This window comes from Rhea americana, unplaced genomic scaffold (assembly GCF_003343005.1).
Source record: "Rhea americana isolate MKP2758 unplaced genomic scaffold, rheAme1 scaffold_7, whole genome shotgun sequence".
NCBI classification, from domain to species: Eukaryota; Metazoa; Chordata; class Aves; order Rheiformes; family Rheidae; genus Rhea; species Rhea americana.
The window spans coordinates 1,512,240-1,530,034 of NW_028186867.1; the positions used below are offsets into that span (position 1 = coordinate 1,512,240).

At 41.1% G+C, this 17,795-nt stretch overlaps 1 protein-coding gene across 4 annotated transcripts in view; it reads left to right on the forward strand.

Annotated features, from left to right (window-relative positions):
- MID1 (midline 1) overlaps window positions 1–17,795 on the forward strand; it is a 243,082-nt gene that overhangs the window by 86,762 nt on the left and 138,525 nt on the right. The window contains exon 1 of one of the 4 annotated variants that reach the window (XM_085321585.1): window positions 9,636–9,901. The exons of 2 other annotated variants lie outside the window; for them this stretch is intronic. The gene's annotated coding sequence lies outside the window, so the exon portion shown is untranslated. Of the gene's footprint in view, window positions 1–9,635; window positions 9,902–14,946; window positions 14,966–17,795 lie in introns of those variants that run through there. One more of the 4 variants, XM_085321586.1, reaches the window with a different exon arrangement.

Below are 17,795 nucleotides of genomic sequence, written 5' to 3' on the forward strand. Positions count from 1 at the left end.
TTGTGTTCAAATCATGAAAGTCTTTGGTTTTGAGTCCTCAGTMTGATTTTTCTTTCTCTCTTAATTCAGTGTGAAGTGCATTACTATGTGTGTGTGCTTCCACTCTGAATAAACATGTACAATGACGTGAGTAAAATCAAAGGTTACTGAGTGGTTTYGTAATCAGGCAACACAGCGGCTCAATTCAGCAAAATTCCTTTGCATGTGCAAATGCCTAATTTTGGTCTGCAGGGTTATATACTACCAATTTCTTTGCTCTTAGTCCCAGAAGGTGACAGGGGAACTTAGAGTACTTACAGAATGAGTGGCTGGCTGTGACAGGATAATCAGGACATCACTCCCAATTCCCATTTGCAAAAAGGCTCTTCTTGCTGTTCAGGAAGGGTGGAAAAGGCCTTTATGAAATRGGAACCAGGACCTTCAAGTATCATTGTAATTTCATAGCATATTACTGCAAAATACAAGCTAATGAAGATGCTGGGAAAAGGGAAAGTATGAGCATATGTGACAAAGTGTGACCCTAGGGATCAAAATCTACATGAAATAGCTTACACAGCATATGTTAACCTACACTGTTGGTGTAATATGCAGTAGCAGCTACTTCTGCCCTTTCTTTTTCCCTGCTGTCAGTGCAAAATAATGATGCCAGAGAGTGTGTCGCAGGCAGGGTTGGAATGAAGAGCAAAAATTAAAGCCTAGTGGTATGCATTTTATTTCTGTGCTTGCCTTCATATTGTTCAAGTCTTACCTGAAATGGATTTTCTATAATTGAATCTTCATGAAAAATGTTAAACCTCAACTATAGAAATATAATTTTCACAGACCAGTCTGTGTTTCTTTATTCTATTTTTTATAAGGGTAGCTTATAAAATAAGAACCAAAGGATAAGATTATAAAACTGCCTTGCCTGGAACCTGGAGAAGTAGATTATCTTTGTACTCATTGTCTTTTATTGCCAGTGCCATTTAACAAAAAGAGAGGCCTAAGGAGGGGACACATCTGGAAATGTGACCTAAATAAAGCAAAAATTCTTTTGGAAACTGGTAAACCTATACTATACATGTCTGTAATTAAAAGGAATGAAGTATAGTGGCTCATAAAAGTACCATCTGAAAACAGTTTAAAGGTTAAAAAAAGGGCTACTTGGCATAGATAGAAGGGTGAGACCTAACCAGACCCGTCCTCTCAGGACAGTACTCCCAACGGACCTATTTAAAAGTATAGTGTTTCAAACAAGTCCTTGGCCTGCTGTATACATAAATAATTGTAAGCAATTCTCCTGGTGAAAAAAAGCATTAATATCATGCAGAAGACTCTCTGAAACTGTCTCTTTTTTTTACTCTGACTGCTATTTTACTGCTGTGACTAATGCTCTGTGATATCTCTCCACATCCTTAAATTACTTAATTCTTTGATGAGAAAGCTCTTTTGATTTTCTTTTAAATTCTTTGCCTCTTTACTCATTTGAAATTAGAAGAACATGGGGTTTTTGTGTGTGTATGTGTCTGTGTGTGTAAAACTTCCCGTGTAAATGTATTATATAATCAGTATCAAAGGCTATGCTGAAGCAGCATGAATTTGATGTTTTATAGGTAATCTGACCTTGACGGTGACCCTGGTGAACTTCAGAAACTTATGAGTCAAATTGCAAGTCACTTATATTAGCAAATTCTCAGTTGCATAGAGACRTTTTCCTGGGCAGACTCTTAAGGACTTCAGGATTGGGTTTGGTTTATCTTGTGATCATTCCCCAGGCCTTCTCTCTCCCYCTACAGACCTAATCTCACCACAGATATTACACTTAATTCGTATCCAAGCTAGAGAAACATTTAGCTCAGTTGTAGGGAAGAAAACCTTAGAAAATCTATCTTTTCAACAGAAAAAGTACAATAATATACATTTTGGGAGAGAAAATTGAATATATTTTTCTCTTTTGCACACACACACATAGACAGACATGATTTTCTAGGAGTAATTCCAGTTGTATACTTGTATTGTCTGATTAATACAGTCTTTCCAACTGTATCTACTTATTTTCAGCCCAGATACTTGTAGTTACTTCTACAAAGATCATTCTTTTTGTACCTTTTGCTCTGTGTATAGAAGGGTCTGTACTGCATTGATTACAATAATGTCTTAAAGATGTTTTGGTTTATATGGCTTTATCCTCTCAAAGCCCTTAGGGAAAGGTAGCTTCATGTAACAGTTTGGGGATTAAAATGGGAGAGATTAAATGCCTTGCATATAGACCTCATGACATTTTCAGGTTGCAATTTATATTCCAAGTCACAGCTTTGAGTCCCTTACTGGAGTCTTCTTTATTTCTTTAAGCAGTTATTTAAGAGTTCTTCACAAAGTTTCCATTTGACCCTACTGCTATATAACTGATGGACAGGTAACTTTTACATTTCCTGTCCCAGTGTGCTGTCTGCTTCACAGAAGCTGTTTCTCCATGTGTCAGGCAGCTGGCATGGGTAGTTAGTGCACTGGTGAGAAGGGGTAAATGGGAGTTCCCCACTGGGACACGTTGGGGGGGGGAGGAAATTCATTTTCATGAGAAAATACAAAATTTTGCCAAGGATTTTTACTTTTTCTGCCTGGAAAAATGAAACAGAAGATTTCAGTCTGATTTCTGCCCTGTTCAACTGAGCTGAAACTCTGCCTTCAAGTCAATGCAATACAGGAGCWCTTGACCCTGCAGTGGCACTTTGCTTCATGGGATTTGTGGAAAGATTCCTGAGCTCCGTTTTTAGCTTGGTGAGACCGCATTGCGGAAACTGCGCACGCTCTTCTCACTGACCGATTCATTGCAGAGGTAATGCATCACGGGAGATCTGCTGTGGGCAGAAAGCCGACCTTTTGGGGCTACTGATGGGAAAACCAGYCATGCAAATTCCAGTTCCCAAGCTGTATGGTGCCATTCTAGGGAAATGCAGCAGAACTTTGCAATATCAACCATTTTCCAAGAACAAGAAATCTGAAAAAAAATAAGTTAAAAAATGTTCAATTTTTTCACATCAGTGTCTTTCTAAGAAGACATATTAAAATGCCAGCATTGCTTGCAGCATGGAAAGTCTGTCTACGCAGAGTAGGTTTTCCTGTAATTCTTCCTGAACACGGTACACTCCCGACAGCGCTTAGATCTCCTTACTTTTAGCAGAGACRTAACCGTATGGTGCATGCTATGTCTAATCTGCTGTGTTCAGGTTGAAGAAAAAACTCTCTGTTATAGCAGAATGGGTTAAATGTGAGAATGTTATACACATGTTTGGTAAACCTGGGAGGCTTCATTTGAAAAGGAAGGATTCGCATKGTTTGATGCTCTTGGCTAAGATGCAGATGATGGCATTTTGAGTGGGTATTCACTTGGGTGACAATTTAATGGTTCAGGTTTTCATTTGTTCCAGTGAAATTGTGGCCAGAGGACTCTTTGTGGTATTTCTGTGAATATATATTTGGATATCATTCCTGGAATAGCAGTGTTATTTCTGATGACAGCTATTGCTTGATGTGGGASTGTATAGCATATATCTCATACAACTTATACTATATGCCTGAATCTTTATTTGCTTAGCTTGACTCATTGCATGACTGGGTTTTGCCATTGGTCACTAAATATGTAGCCAGTACAAATGTTATGAAATATTTTTTTTCTRCACTAATAAGGATTACAGAAACATAAAGCAATTCTTCTCATGTTATTTATACATTCTTGTCTTCATAGAGGCTTCTTAAGATTGGAATAGTAAGAAAAAAAACTATTGTCATTTAACTCTTTACTGTTGCTTTAAGAATAATGAAGTATCAGCTAATTGTAAAACCCTAGCAAATAAAATGGAAATACCACGGTAGACTAATTATGATTTGCACTAAATTCTGTATGTATGTATGTTAGCCAACAGACATTTTAGAAACTCTGAACCCTTACAGCATGCTTCTTTATTAGTCTTTTTAGCTTACTATAGTCCATATAAATTTGGAACATAATATCAGAGTCTTCCTGCAGCTAATTTAATGCACATGAATGCGCACCAACTTGTGCAGTCTAGCAGATCAAGTATCTGCCTTGTAGCACAGATGCAGCGAAATGAAATCCAGCAAATATTTTCTTCTGATTAAAATGCCTTAATCAAAAAGTCTAGTCAGAGTTGTCATTAAGGCAAGTAACTGATCAGTTTTTATGACTTTTCTGGCTGTCTGAGCTGTGGCTTGTTCAGATTGCGTAAGCGATGGAGGAAGAAGTTGTCCCGAAGACACCTTCTCTTCTCTGTTGCCTGCATCCGGTGCAGCTCCAGGTGAGATCAGAGCAGTCTGAGGGATGCTGTAAATACTGATGGGGGAGAAATGGTCACCCGAGGACCATTCGACCAARGGGACTGCAGCATGCTCCAACCTCTTTCATCTCCACCTGCATTAGTGAGCCAAAAGGCTGAGTCATCTTGCTTGAAAGGTAATGAATTTCCCAAAAGTCTCCCTTAAGGACTTCTTTGTTCACTGTGGCTTTCAGTGTGTATTTGTAAATTTAAGGTTGTCTGACAATGCTCGTCTTATTTGTAAGCTTGTGTTGGCAAACCTGTGCATTTAAATACCCATGAGTCAGACACTCAGCCAGGGTAATGAGCTTATCTTTATTTCATTCACTGCAGCAATAGTGATAAAAGCAGTTAAGTATTGGTTTGTGGAAATTTGCCCTCCACAACCCTATATTCATTAATGTTAACTATACATTTTAAAATTATTGTGTGATGCTGACACTTTGAGAACAGTTTCAGTATTGATATGTTCTCAGACTTTTTGCATTTATTTATATTGTCTTCTCAGATTTTTTTTTCATTTTACAGCCTAATTCAAATATTATGTACCAGTTTTTCTGGTGARTATTTTATATTCTAGTGTTGCTTAGAGTTATATATCCTAGAGCTGTCTGGGGTTATTAAATAGTATTTTGTCTTCTGGACATCTTACTCTTCCCACAAATGCCAATTTGAAACTACCAAGGGAGAGATTATAAGAACCATTAGACAGGAATTTCAACACCAATAGTTTGGATGTGAATATTACCTTTTTCCTGCTGAAGTGCAAAAGTTTAATTGCTTACTTATTTTAAAAAATAGCATGTCTTTATCAGTTGTGTGTGTTGCAAATCAAAGGCAATCTATTTCTGACAGACTTCATATGAAGATGTTTTAACTGTTGATTTTCAAGCATGTTGTGTTTCTTTCTAAGCTGTATGCTTGGTCATATATTTCTCTGCTTTGGCTCTTTGATTTCTCATGTATAATCAGATCCTGAGATCCTGCCTGTCTCTATTTGGCACAGTTCAGTATGGAGACAAAGTGGTTCTTCTGTCTTTAGCTTATATTCAATTCTCTGAGCCCAAAAGGATTTCCATGGCAGCTGGAATTCAGCTAAAGTCTTTTTCTCCATTTCTCGTTTTGCACTCCTCTTCCTAATGGGGGAGACTTAACTGGTCTGGATTACATAAAATTCTGTTATGTAAAAAAAACAAATCTCCAGTGACCAAGTAATTCTACATTAGGCTGCTTTGCATCTGGTCCACCAGGTCAAAGCTGTACATGTATTTGAATATGGAGTAATTTACTGGAAAGAACAAAGCTAATTAAGGGAGGGTTAGTTAACGAAGCAGAATAAACAAAGATTTCGGATTTTGAAGGTGTTGCATTTCTGATATCAAGATTGTTGTMTTTGCCTCATCACAACTGAAAACCTTCAACTTGGCCACTGCTGTGATTTTCAGTGAACTAAGGCTCATTCCACCAAAATCAACTGGCATTTTCCAGACTGAGATTTGACATATTGACAAAGAATATATAGCATCAAATTTRCTAGTTTTGTACATACATGTACAAGTTTACTATGATATTTGTACATCATGCAGAATTTGTATTCAAAATTACATGCTGTTGGATTTCGCTGCACATCTGTAAGAACTCCCAAAGTTTGTTGATCCCTGAAACCAGCTCAGGACATGTGCTGAAATTGCCTCTTTATCTTAAGCAGCAATAGCAAGGAATACTCATTGCACATTAGCACCCAAAGTCCTGAGCTCTCACTAGCCTCTTCCGACCACTTTTGCAGGGTCACAAGCGGGGCAGCAGAGACCAGGCTGATGTTCTCACCACTACAGTGCTGCTGCTCCAGCATCCCCAGCTAAAGTTATCCCCTGTTGCCTCTGCTTTAATGGACTGGGCAACATGGTGTTTGAGGCATGAGCCCACAGAGATCCAGCATGTTTGCTTTGCATGGGAGGTGCAGGATGTGTCTTGCAGAGTGTGGCAGATGCCAGCGGCGAGACCATGCGTCTGTATGGGCCCTGGGCACAGGCATATGCTCTGACTAAGGCACATCCCTGGGGCACCCTGACCTCTTGCTACAGAGGCAACCAGCTACCTAACTGGGGGGTCTGTGGAGCCATAAGGATGCTGTACTTGCAATATGTGTGTTGGGACTGCCTGTGTGAGGCTTGCTCTCAGAGAGCGCAGTTTAACATATCTCAAAGCAGCAAGGTCAAAGCTACTTAGGCATATCGACGAGTGCTGCAGTCTCACTTCTGATTGCAGCACAGCTAGTGCCTGGGAGAGTCCCAYGCAATTTACCTAACAGGAGCTTTARTAAGAGGCAGCTAACCATTGCTACCAATAAGCAGAGTTCAGAAAATTYAAACTTGCCAATAGGTCAGTGTACTTGTGATCATTTGTCTTTTAACTTAACTGCATGAGAGTCCTATGAGACTACTACGGACTACTACTATGAGAGCACAACTTTGCTCTCGCTTATACAGAGCTTTGCTCTGTTTTGCCCTGACTTACAGCTGACACCAAGTCCTTTGGCTGTCCTTCTCTCTGTAGGTTCCCACTGGGTGCAACAGTGGTTGGATTATAAATGTTTCTTGTTTYAGAGGCAGAATCTTCTTTCAGTTCCCCGAATGTGGCACAACTTTCTCATGCACACATATTAACTTGGACTATAGGTGGGAAACCAGACAATGAAAGAGAAGGTCCAGAAAACAGCATCTGTCTTTTCTTATATCCCAAGTGGCAATACCTCTTCCTCATGCCTAGCCATACCATTGTGTCTTTGGAGACCGACTACCTGCAAAGTCAGTTCAAATGTGGACCCTTTCTATTCCTCTCATTCCACTAGGGAGGCATTAAATCCAAAATCTAATTTTCTGCATTCACCCCACGTGCTCATACTGCTGTGGTGCGGATTGATCACAAAACTCATTCCTCAAAGGTGGAAAGTGAATAGCAGAGTTAGAATGTGGGCTGTATATGACACTTGATTTTCTTAGTAGAAAAATAGCTCCCCAGAACATGTGTCATTGCTAGATTTTCTTTGTATTTTTTTAGTAATATTAAGGACATTTTTTATTATAGAGAACTCAGTTCTTGATGCAACGTTCTACTGAATTTTCAGAAAAAATGCAATTCTCATCACATACTCTCAGGCACTGTGGCAGTATATTAAAAGGTGTGCTTCTTTTAGATAAGTTCTTCATTTTTTGATCTTTATTATGTAGGAGTGATTACTGAATCTCTAGCTATGTTTCCACATGAAACTCTGGAGCTGCCCTCAGAATACCCTYCTCAAAGCCCTGAAACCAAACTGAAGGTTTTGGAATGAATCCTTGCTAATCCTAAACCATTTTTTAAAGTTTTGCACTTTTTGCTATATTGCTTTCACCAAAGAATTTTATCCCTAAGGCCCAAATTACTTCAAAAAAGTGCATTTGCACCCTCATTTTGAATGCATCCTGGAGAGATTCTCCTAGTTTGAACTACAGTAAAAGGTCTTCACATACCACATACTCATTTCAGATGACATGTGACCACTGAGCTATGTTTGGGGAACAGAGRGTTAGCATTCCTGTTAAGTGCTCTTAATGCACCAGACTACGTGTTGCAGCTGCTTCAAGCTGTTCTGCAAGTGCRTGGAGGCTACGCTAGTCCGCCACTGGAGGATCACAAAGTTATCTACACTTTGGCTAGTGTAAATGGAATAGTTGGTCTTACCATTACAAAATGTGCTATGTTGATCCCTGGAGATATCTGGTTCGTGTCATAAGTTAAAACATATAAATGGATCTTTCAACTTGAAGATGTAGACCAAGCAAGAGCATGTCCAGCCCTGGATAAAAGGAATACAAAGTGTTTTAAATCAGCTTTTCCTTCCTTCCATACCTTGCTTTTGAGCTGGACAGTGCCAATATTATGCAAATAGAAAAAAATAAATACCTTTCTTGATTGCACTTATGAGAAAAATCTTTATTGTTTTTAAATGGGAAAGCAAATGAATAGATTTTTCAGTCTTTCTCTTTGTTTTCCTCCAACATACCCTCGCTTAGTACATGGAGCTTATCATAAGCTAAAAGGAAATRTATTTTAGGAAACCTTTAATTAAAATCCTGGCAGTACATCATTGTCACATCTTCTTTCTCCAGCTCAATCCAATAAGATTTCTTGCATTGATATGAATTTTTCTGGGTAGTGACTACTTTTTGCCATGGTAGGTAAAGCTCCTGCAGAAGCAAATTCATGATGTTGGAGCCTTTTCCAGATGTCAGATTTGCCTGATTGTCCCCTGAGGTCAAAAGACAGACTTCCATTTAGAGAGGAACAGAGAGATTTCTGAACGGGCTTCTGAACTGATGTTAAGTGATAGGCAAAGTATTTAGAAGAAGAATAGGTGGTATGAGTTTGTAGTTTTGTATTCCTCCTCCTTTTTGATTCAAGAAAGGTGTAACTCAAGCAGCAATGGCACTTGCCACATSCCATTGCAATATGGGATTTTTTGACTTGTGGTTTGTTTATTTTAATGAAAGCCACTGAGGGGCAGCAGATAAGAACTGATCTCATTGTTAAAACATTAAAAATTCCATTACTATTTTTTCTTTAGAGTTGCAAATGGGTCCAGCGTTATCTTGCACATTGAGCTAATCTTCAGGAATGAGGAAATCACCCTTCCTAAAGAAAAAAATCAGATAACACACTAATGCTAAGGATGATTAAATATTTGCCACCGAGGCAAAAACCACTTTGCAGCAATACGTTTCTGAAGCCTATAGATTCGTATGTGTATTTTCATAGTCTTCCATTCCTTCAGGCAGAGAGGCACTTGTTCTTTATGTAAACAGCATACAGTATTTTTCTAACTTCCAGTTCATGTCATTATGTAATTTACCTTCTAATCTGACATGAGGAAATTGGTGCTTCTGGAGCACATGTGGCTCCGACTAGAATGGGATATTGCCACTTTACGGGCTGCTGTGAACTATTTCTGCGTCACTGGTATTGCAGTAGTTTCACTGGGCAGTTACAGTTTCTTGCTTAAGTCCTGGGAGCCTCTTAAGCTTTAAGCAGACCCCGAGCAGTTAGATGAGAATGGGAATAATCTCTTATACCACAAATTGACTTCCCTCTTTGTAGCCCGAGACACTGTTTCCAGCTGCTTTCAGTCTTTTAAATCCTTGAAAGCTTTCCTAATCCTCATGTAGGCAGCCTTTATGTGCTATCCCTCCCTCCCCTTTCTCCTCATTGGCGAGGCTATTTCACGGCCTAATTCAGCCAACTACTACATCCCTGCGCTGCGATTTGAAATAGGAGCCAGGCGGACAGTTGCCTCCCTGCTCCTGACTTTTAATAGGCTGGGAAGGAAGGTTGAGAAACTTGACATTGTCTTAGGAAGAGTCTCTCTCTCCCCTCCCTAACCCCCCTCCCCTTAGCAAAGGATAAAAGGAAAAACAGCGCGAGGGGGGAAACTTGTTTGCCCTGGGAAACTTGACGGATTTTTCGCGCTGCCGGTAGCGGCGCGGCGCGGCGCGGGGCGGGCGCAGCCCCTTCGCGGCTGGATGGGTGATGGGAGCCTGAACATGAGGCAGGTGAGGAGGGGGCTGCGCCGGGGGGGCCGCCGCGGGCTCTGGGCACTCGCGGGGCTGGGCTGGCTCGCACCGGCAGGGACCTCTGCAGAGCTGTGCTTTTCTTCCTTCTTTTTTTTTTTTTTTTTTTTTTTTTTAGCTTGATGAAAAGTAAGTTTCATTTTTTGGGGAAAAAAAATGATTAAAGGGTTTCTGCTTTGCGTTTAATCTTGCCGGTAATAACCCACGTCGTGCAGGTCATTCTGCGTTTCAGTTTTGTACGGGGCATGAAAGCCGTTGGGGAGATACGTAAATCAATTCCGTTTTGCCGGGGCTTAAATGTGTTGTGGCGACCGCCTCGCAGCCGTGTTTGTGACATGTAAAAGGAGAGAACTTGCTGTGTTATAAGCCTGAATATGCCAATAATTCAGCCCAGGGATTATTTACTGAACAGCTCTGCATGAGTTCCTTGCCTGCCAGTACTTTAATCTTGTGATTGTTTTAAAATGTAGTAGATKCAAGCTCTCTTACAGCTTCACAAAAGTACTTTAAAAATGTGTTTTCTAGGGATTTTTTTCTAAGATTATTCAAATGAGATTTTTTTTAAGGCTTCTTTTCACCTGAAGAACAAAAGTAGCTTTTATTCTCATTCTCATAGTTAAAAGGCACAGTGGCAAAATATTCTTAATTCTCACTGTTTGTAGTTTTACAACCAGAATGTGCAGTTAGAAGAGCCTTGTGGGAGCAAGAAAAACTGGCTGAGCTGTGCCTGAACACTGAACCCAAGATCTGTCCCTCTTTAAAACGCCTTGCCAGTCAACTGCAGAAGCTTACAATCAATATGTTATWTTCTACGTAGGCAATGAGTAAATATGAGGAAATGAGAGAAGTCTTCTAGGTTCTTTTGTGTGTGGGTGTTATTCATTCAGCTCTCTATGGGACTTTTATAGTATGTGGCTAGGGAGCGCATGTGTGAAGACTTTGCACCTGTAGTGCAAATGGAGTATTTGTTTTTCACTCTCTTTCTGAAACCATTGTGAGAAATCTTAGTTTCCTTGCACCATTTTTCTGTAAGTTAAGGGAGGTGGGGAAGGGAGGAGAAAGAAGATAGATAATGGGAGGAGGAATGGCATTTATTTTTTCCCAYTAGCAGGAAAAAAAAGGAAAATTTTATTGTTTTTTAGGAACAGAGGACGTATGCCACTCTTAACCAAAATGAAGGGCATTTTATATACTGCTTAACTCTGGTTGGTCAGTCTGATGCACATAGTCATCAGAAATYGTCATCACCACAAGAGGGTACTTTGGCACAGGGGTTGTCAAAAGATATTAGAAAAAAGTAGAAACGTTACAGAGTGGCAATAATACAGAAGTAAAATATTCTGAGAAACATGCACATTACTTTCCTGAGATATTTCTACCTGAAGCATAAGGCTTTATGTGTCATGAGGATTCATAAGTGGTGGGTTAAAAGAGTAGAGCAAAGTCAGAAAGGTGAACAAAAAAAGTTASTGTACTCACGTGAGTTGCCTCCCCCCTCCAAAAAGGAGGCAAGAGGGAGAACAAGGCATTCAAGCCTAAAAAGAGGCRCAAGCAGAGGCACAGGCGCAGGCACAGGCGGGCTCATTCTTGCAGGGCCCAGCATGTTGGGGTAGGTGTCTGCCATCTTTCGTTTCCTGCRCGGGAGCAATGCAAGGGGGTAATTGCGTTCCTGACGCCAGGATGGGTTCGCACACCTCCTGCGCTCCATCCTGCTGAAGTTACCCCTCGCAGGGAGGTGCGAGGGGAGCCAGCTGAAGAGCTGCCAGAGTTTATTTAAACACCTGCCTGTGAGTGTGGTTTCTCTCACTGTGCCAAGTGAGCAATTTAGAAGAATTTTGCAGGGCTTGGTTGTTTTCTCTGCACGGGTATTTTCAGTTTGGCAGCCTGTGTGCACTGCTAGGGCCCATGGAGCAAAATCCAGGGAGCTGGTAGGGGGGACAGACAGTTTGCATTGGCCCCCAACAGCTTGCTCCGTCTTTTAGTGGGAACTCAAGATTGTGATTAGCTAACCATGTAAAATGTTAGGAAAAGCAGACACTTGGGAGCAGGAATGTCCTATACTGCGAGAGCCCTTACTCCTGCTTCTAGTTTGAAGTTGTTATGGGAAAAAAGGAATATGCATAAGAAGGTGACTTCTGTCTATCAGCTCGGTTGCTGCACTCCTAATTGATGTAGCAGAGAGCTGTTCTACCTGCCCTTCCCTCTGCTGCAGCAATGGTCCTTCTCCACAGCTCCCCCCCCACCCCCATAGCATTGCCTTTCTGTGTACTCCCTGATCTGTAGGCCTGCTGGCCCCAGCACCTTGTTGGGGGGGGGGGGAGGCAGGGGAGCCCCCTTCACTTTGCCAGGCTCTGCTTCCACCTCAGGATACTCTTGGTCAGGGCCGTGGCTTAATCTGGGGCTGCAGAGTTAACTGTCAAGCGGCTGGTGTATTAGCACTGCGATGAAACCGCATATTGTGCTGATGGCCCAAAGGCAACCTGCAGACACTGCACAGTAGCACATAGCATCCACCCAGACAAATGCACGGGCTTCCCTAACAGAAGTGCGGGAATTACGATAGAAATGTAATACGCAGCCTGTTGAGCTGATAAGATTCAGCCTACTTCACTGCTGTGCCAGGCCAACGGTGTCTAAGCAAAGTAGGAGGTAACAGGCTTGGTGGTGTGGGATGTTGCRTCAAGATTTGCAGATGAGATGAGAATGAAGAAGCAGTCATTTTTAGGAGGTAATTTAAAACCTCAGGAGGAACTGTGTCTGCTGTCTGATATAATAATAACCTCACACAGRCACCTGAGTAACCAAAAGGGACAGTGCTCATCCTTTTGCTGCACACATAACATCTTGGAAAGTATGCTGGACCCTGTGCAACCGAGAAAGTTCTAGCATCTGCACGAAAATACACCCATTTTGGTGTGCAAGGGTGCTATAGCCATTTTCAAACTAGTGCTAGGAAACAGAGGTGCAGTGTTTTAAAGGTGTCTGACATGGTTTTAAGACAAAAGACCCAAGCAACTTAACAACGAAAATTCATTTGCAGGTAACACACTTCTGCCTTGCAGACTACTACTTTGTCTAGTTTCCTGTATAAAAGGAAACTGATAGGTAAGGAAATCTGCAAGTGATAGAAACTTCTGTGTTAGAGCCATGGTCTGCCCAGCCCTTGTGGCTGGATGCAGTTTGCGTCACTGGATTCTTGGAGTTTACTGTAGAACTGGAGAGGGCACTGTGGGCTCTGTTTTAAGTTCCCTGAAACTGCTTTACAGAAAATGAATTATTTGATGAATTTTAATACTTTATTTTCACTCACTTTCACTCACAACAAATCTCTGAAGTGGAGCTCATGGGAGTGTCCTGACAGCAAATACAACTGCTCATTTTGGCCTCTTCCTATATAAGTCCCACTGACTTTGATCAGGGCAGAACTGAGCCCTTCATCACATAAAGAGGTCCAACAAAACGCCTGCTAACTTGACAGGCCACCTAAAAATGAAAAACTGTGTTTCAAGGGCTCGTGAAGCCATTACAATTACTTGTTATGAATGCAGACATACAGCTTTTCGAGGGTATATAATTCACAAAGCGAATAAATGCTGCATACAATTTTAGTGAATAGCACATGCAAAATTCAAAATCGCCCCCTGTCCTACAGATGTTTTAACTCCTTAGCATGTGTTTCTTATTTCCTATTTTCTCTTTTGCGTACCTTTACAAATTCTTAATATATTCCTCAGCGGTATTCTTATCCTGAAGTGTTGCAACCCTTAGTCCTCCTTTAGAAAACTCTGTCTGAAGTTCCTCCTGGGACTTTTTGTTGTTTGTTTGGTCTGTAAGGGGAGARCGAGCATCTCGGAGAACGCTGCTTTTTGTGTACCCTGCGGAATAAAGAAAACAAGTGTACAGAGTCCACAGGCTGGGAGTGTATCAATTAATTAGTGGCTGGACATTGCTCCGTAGGAAGCCCGGGGAGGTTTTTGTGCATGTGTGTATGTGTGTTGTCTGCTTCCTTTGATCATTTGTGTGGTAAATAGACATGCGGTGTAGCTATGGCAACGTGTGCTGTAGGTTGGTGGGAACAGAGGGGACGGGATGGCCGGACAAAGGGTAGTTTGTTAGAATGGTTGATTCTGATTAGAAAAAGGTGGCACCAATCAGGGCATTTAAAAACCTAAGTTTTGCACAACATGAGTGTACATTATCAGCTGGAAAGTGAAGTTTGTTCCTGTAGCCTTGAAAGAGCAGATCGTACGGAAGATTGGGGGAGATGGGGGAGGGATAATAAAAAACAGAACACAAACCCCCTTACACTTTTGAATATAAAAATGTTCACGCTGGATGAGCTTTTTCTGGCTTTGCTCCAGAGTGTATGCGTTTTGCAAGAATGTATTTGTATGGAGTGAGATACCACAGTATTGCTACAGATATCTGTGTTTAAAAAATAAGGATTTAAAGATACAGTTACTGCAGATTGATCCACTGGCTTCTGCTAATATCTAAAAATGCGATGTACAATATGTAATCAAAAGATACTGTACCTATTTCAGTAAGCTACCTGTAGAGGTCAGACTTGAAGTTCTCAACATTTTTTCATGATAGAATTTCAACCCAAAGCTAAAGAAGTAAAAATACAAAACCAGGCATAGCCAYTTTCCTCATTAACTTTATGTGGAATACGCTTAAAATAATGGTTTATTGGTTTGGTTTATCAGTGTCGGGTTATTAAATAACACCATATTCTGCCTTGATGGCCGCTTGGAATAAATAAAAGTTGAGCCTTCCGTCACATCTTGGGCAGAACCAAACCTAAGCCTTTTATTAGTGGCTGAATTAGATGTGCATCTCCCTTTCCTGACCCCAGCAGGCCTCCTACCTCCCTGCRCGCTGGCGGCCGACTTCCCATCCCGACCCCGTTCCAGGGCTTCCCTGGGCCGCGGAGGGCAGGGGAGGGAGCAGGGAAGCAGGCAGTGACACAAAAAGCTTTGAGAGCTTCTGAGCTCGGCAAAAAGTTGTCAGAGCTCGGAGTCCCTCTGCAGAGTAGCACCAGAGGTAAGGGGTCCGCTGGAGGCTGGGGTGGAGAAAAACGAGCCGTCGGGAATGAGGAGCTCTTGGGAGTTGTGCTGCAGCTCAGTGAACGGAAAGATGGGGGAAAAAAAAGCAGCTTTGGTTGAGATGAGAAGGGTAAAGTCTGAGCTAGGAGGAAGAAACAGGCATGTGTTCGCATACAAGTATGTGAATAGCCTTTCGAAKGGGCTTTATTAGAGCTTGTTTGAACTGCATTTCAGACTTCTTAAGGTACTSTGTTCTCCAGCCTAGTTGTGGGTTCAACGTTTTGTATTACAGGCGTGCTGTTTAGAACTTGTCATGCTTTAGCAAGCTGTAAAGGGTTACTGTATATCCCTGAGATCCCTAGTTTACAGTGCAGACTCCACCCTGTATGAAAATTGGGAAAGGACTAAAAGATAGGAAGCTGATTTTGATCTCGTTTCTGTACAATAAAAATAGCTCTTCATTCTTTAAAATAGTTCTTCCCTATCTGCTGTCATTTCATGGTTGTTTATTTATATCATCCCGCAGGGACATGGGAGGAAGAAAAAGCTGGCAAATAGGCTGTGTTTGTTTGGCCCTGAAGTATGATAAAACTTTTCTGGTTGCATAAGCATTGAGACGGCTGGGTGGAAGAACAATTTTAAGATAGTGAAATTAATAGAAGAAAGTCCAGTCTTTCACTCCTGGCTTAGCAGAATAGCACTGGCCATAGGTCACAGGTGCTACTGAAATGGCTGGAGAAGGGGCTGCAGGGCCAAAGAAAGTCTGAAATTTTAGATAGGCTGAAATCCCTTTATGTTCCAAGCAGGTGCCCATGACTAATGGCATTAACTTGGCACTTTAGGTCTGCAGATATTTAATTACTGAACAGCCGCAGCAGGGAATGCTGAGAGACCCCCCCCCCCACCAGGGTGTTGCTAGGCTGGGCTCATCCATGATATCAGAGAGCCAATGCACAACTTCTTTTAGTCAGATGAAGCAAGAGCTTGCACAGGTGAGACTCCTAACAACCTCTAGGATCTCCCTTTCTGTTTTTCTATTAGAAATTTTATTCCAAGCATTAGCAGWGGCTGCTGCATTCCTCCAATAAAATACCGAGAAATCAGTATTTTATGGCAAAATGGTTCTCAAAAAAAATTATCTTCTGTTTTCAGTGTTTTTTCTCCATATGGAGACAGGATCCCTCTTATTTTTTTCTTCCCAAGAAATAATCAGAATAATTGGAGACATAAAATGGAAAAAAAGAACAGAGAAACAATACATATTTACATATATATTTAGAATTCGAGTTGCTAAAACCAGCCACTTTCTCGTAAGAATGGCCAGCCTCTCAGTTTCAAGGTATTCTTAGTCACCAAGCWGTCTCCAGAAATGCTAGAAGGGATTTTACCATTGAGATGTTGTGTGCTTTTTTCCCTACGGACCTTGCCCTTATTGCAAAATCTATATTATTTGCAGGGATGATTTAAACTCTTTTGACATCTGCTTTGTGGTCCTGCTGGACCACAAAGGTTTGCGTGTCTGCTAGTCCTCAGCTTCTCCTCCTCCTTCCCAGCCTTTTGGTCTTTGGTCTCCTCTCAGCTCTGGAGGCAGAGATACAGATGAACGTGGCTCTCATTTTCTCTACTTCAGCATCTGGGGGAGTTGTGACAGATTATAACTGTGAACCTACACATTTATGTTTATACTTCCACTGAAAAATACAACATGTGCTCTAAACTTGATGTGCAGGGGACCAACAAGAGCACCCCAAGGGAGGGCTACCCAGAGGAAGGAAGAAGGTTGTCCCTTTCAGAGCACTCCCAGTGGGTCAAGGGCTTGGGAGCGGTACATGATAGCCATGTGTAGAGAGAATCTCTCCATATGATACTCAGGACAACATATATACTTCTGTTCTGCCTTGTGAAGTAGAATCAAAATTAGCATTTACTTTGCTAGCTGACATTTATTAGCTCTGYAGCCTTTCTTTTAGACAAATAATATGCAATTTATGGAGCTCAGATTTTGACCARTACATGATGGTACACTGTTGCAGCAGCCTTAGTAGCACCTATTGAAAGAAGGGACTGTAAGGAGTTAATAACTTCATTTCTAACTGGATAACCAAAAGTACTCTTTAGGCAAAGATTTCAAACTGGGAGTTAAGCAGTTCAAAAGTGCACTATATTGTTTTGGTCTAATTAACACAACATGGTGATAAGACATTAAAGCAGAGTGACAACACTATACATTGATAACAGGGGACATTAATGCTGGGAGACACAGTCTACATTGTAAAAATCTGAAAAAAAAGGGCTTATTATGTTAGATAGGTCAACGTGATTTGACCTAGTTTTGCTTTGCTGCTTGGAAATTATGTCAGTATTAGTTATGTCATCTCCTTGGATGAGCAATTTAACATCCTTTTTACATTGCACTGTTGTCCTAATATTTTATATATATTTGCTTACTCTCTAAAAGGATCCTTCAGGCTAGTTCTGAGATCTGGGAAAAATGATACAAAGCAAAACTCCCTGAAAATGGTTTCTCTCTTATATATGTCCTCTGTGCAATAAAGAGGAGTGATTTTAATCACAGCAAAAGTGTATCTACAAAATTTGAAAAGTGCCTTGTACCTCTGATACTTGCTTGTAGAGCTCATTAAAGTTCATGACTAAAGAATGACTATGCTARCTCATATAACCATGTGCACCTTTCCTAGGAAAGGCATGTTTTTCCTTGCTGGAAAATCACGTTGTTGCTTTTACGTGGATCCTTATGTAAAGTTGAATAGATTAAAGGAATTATGCCACATATTTTCTTTGCGAAACATATGGTCTCATATGAAATC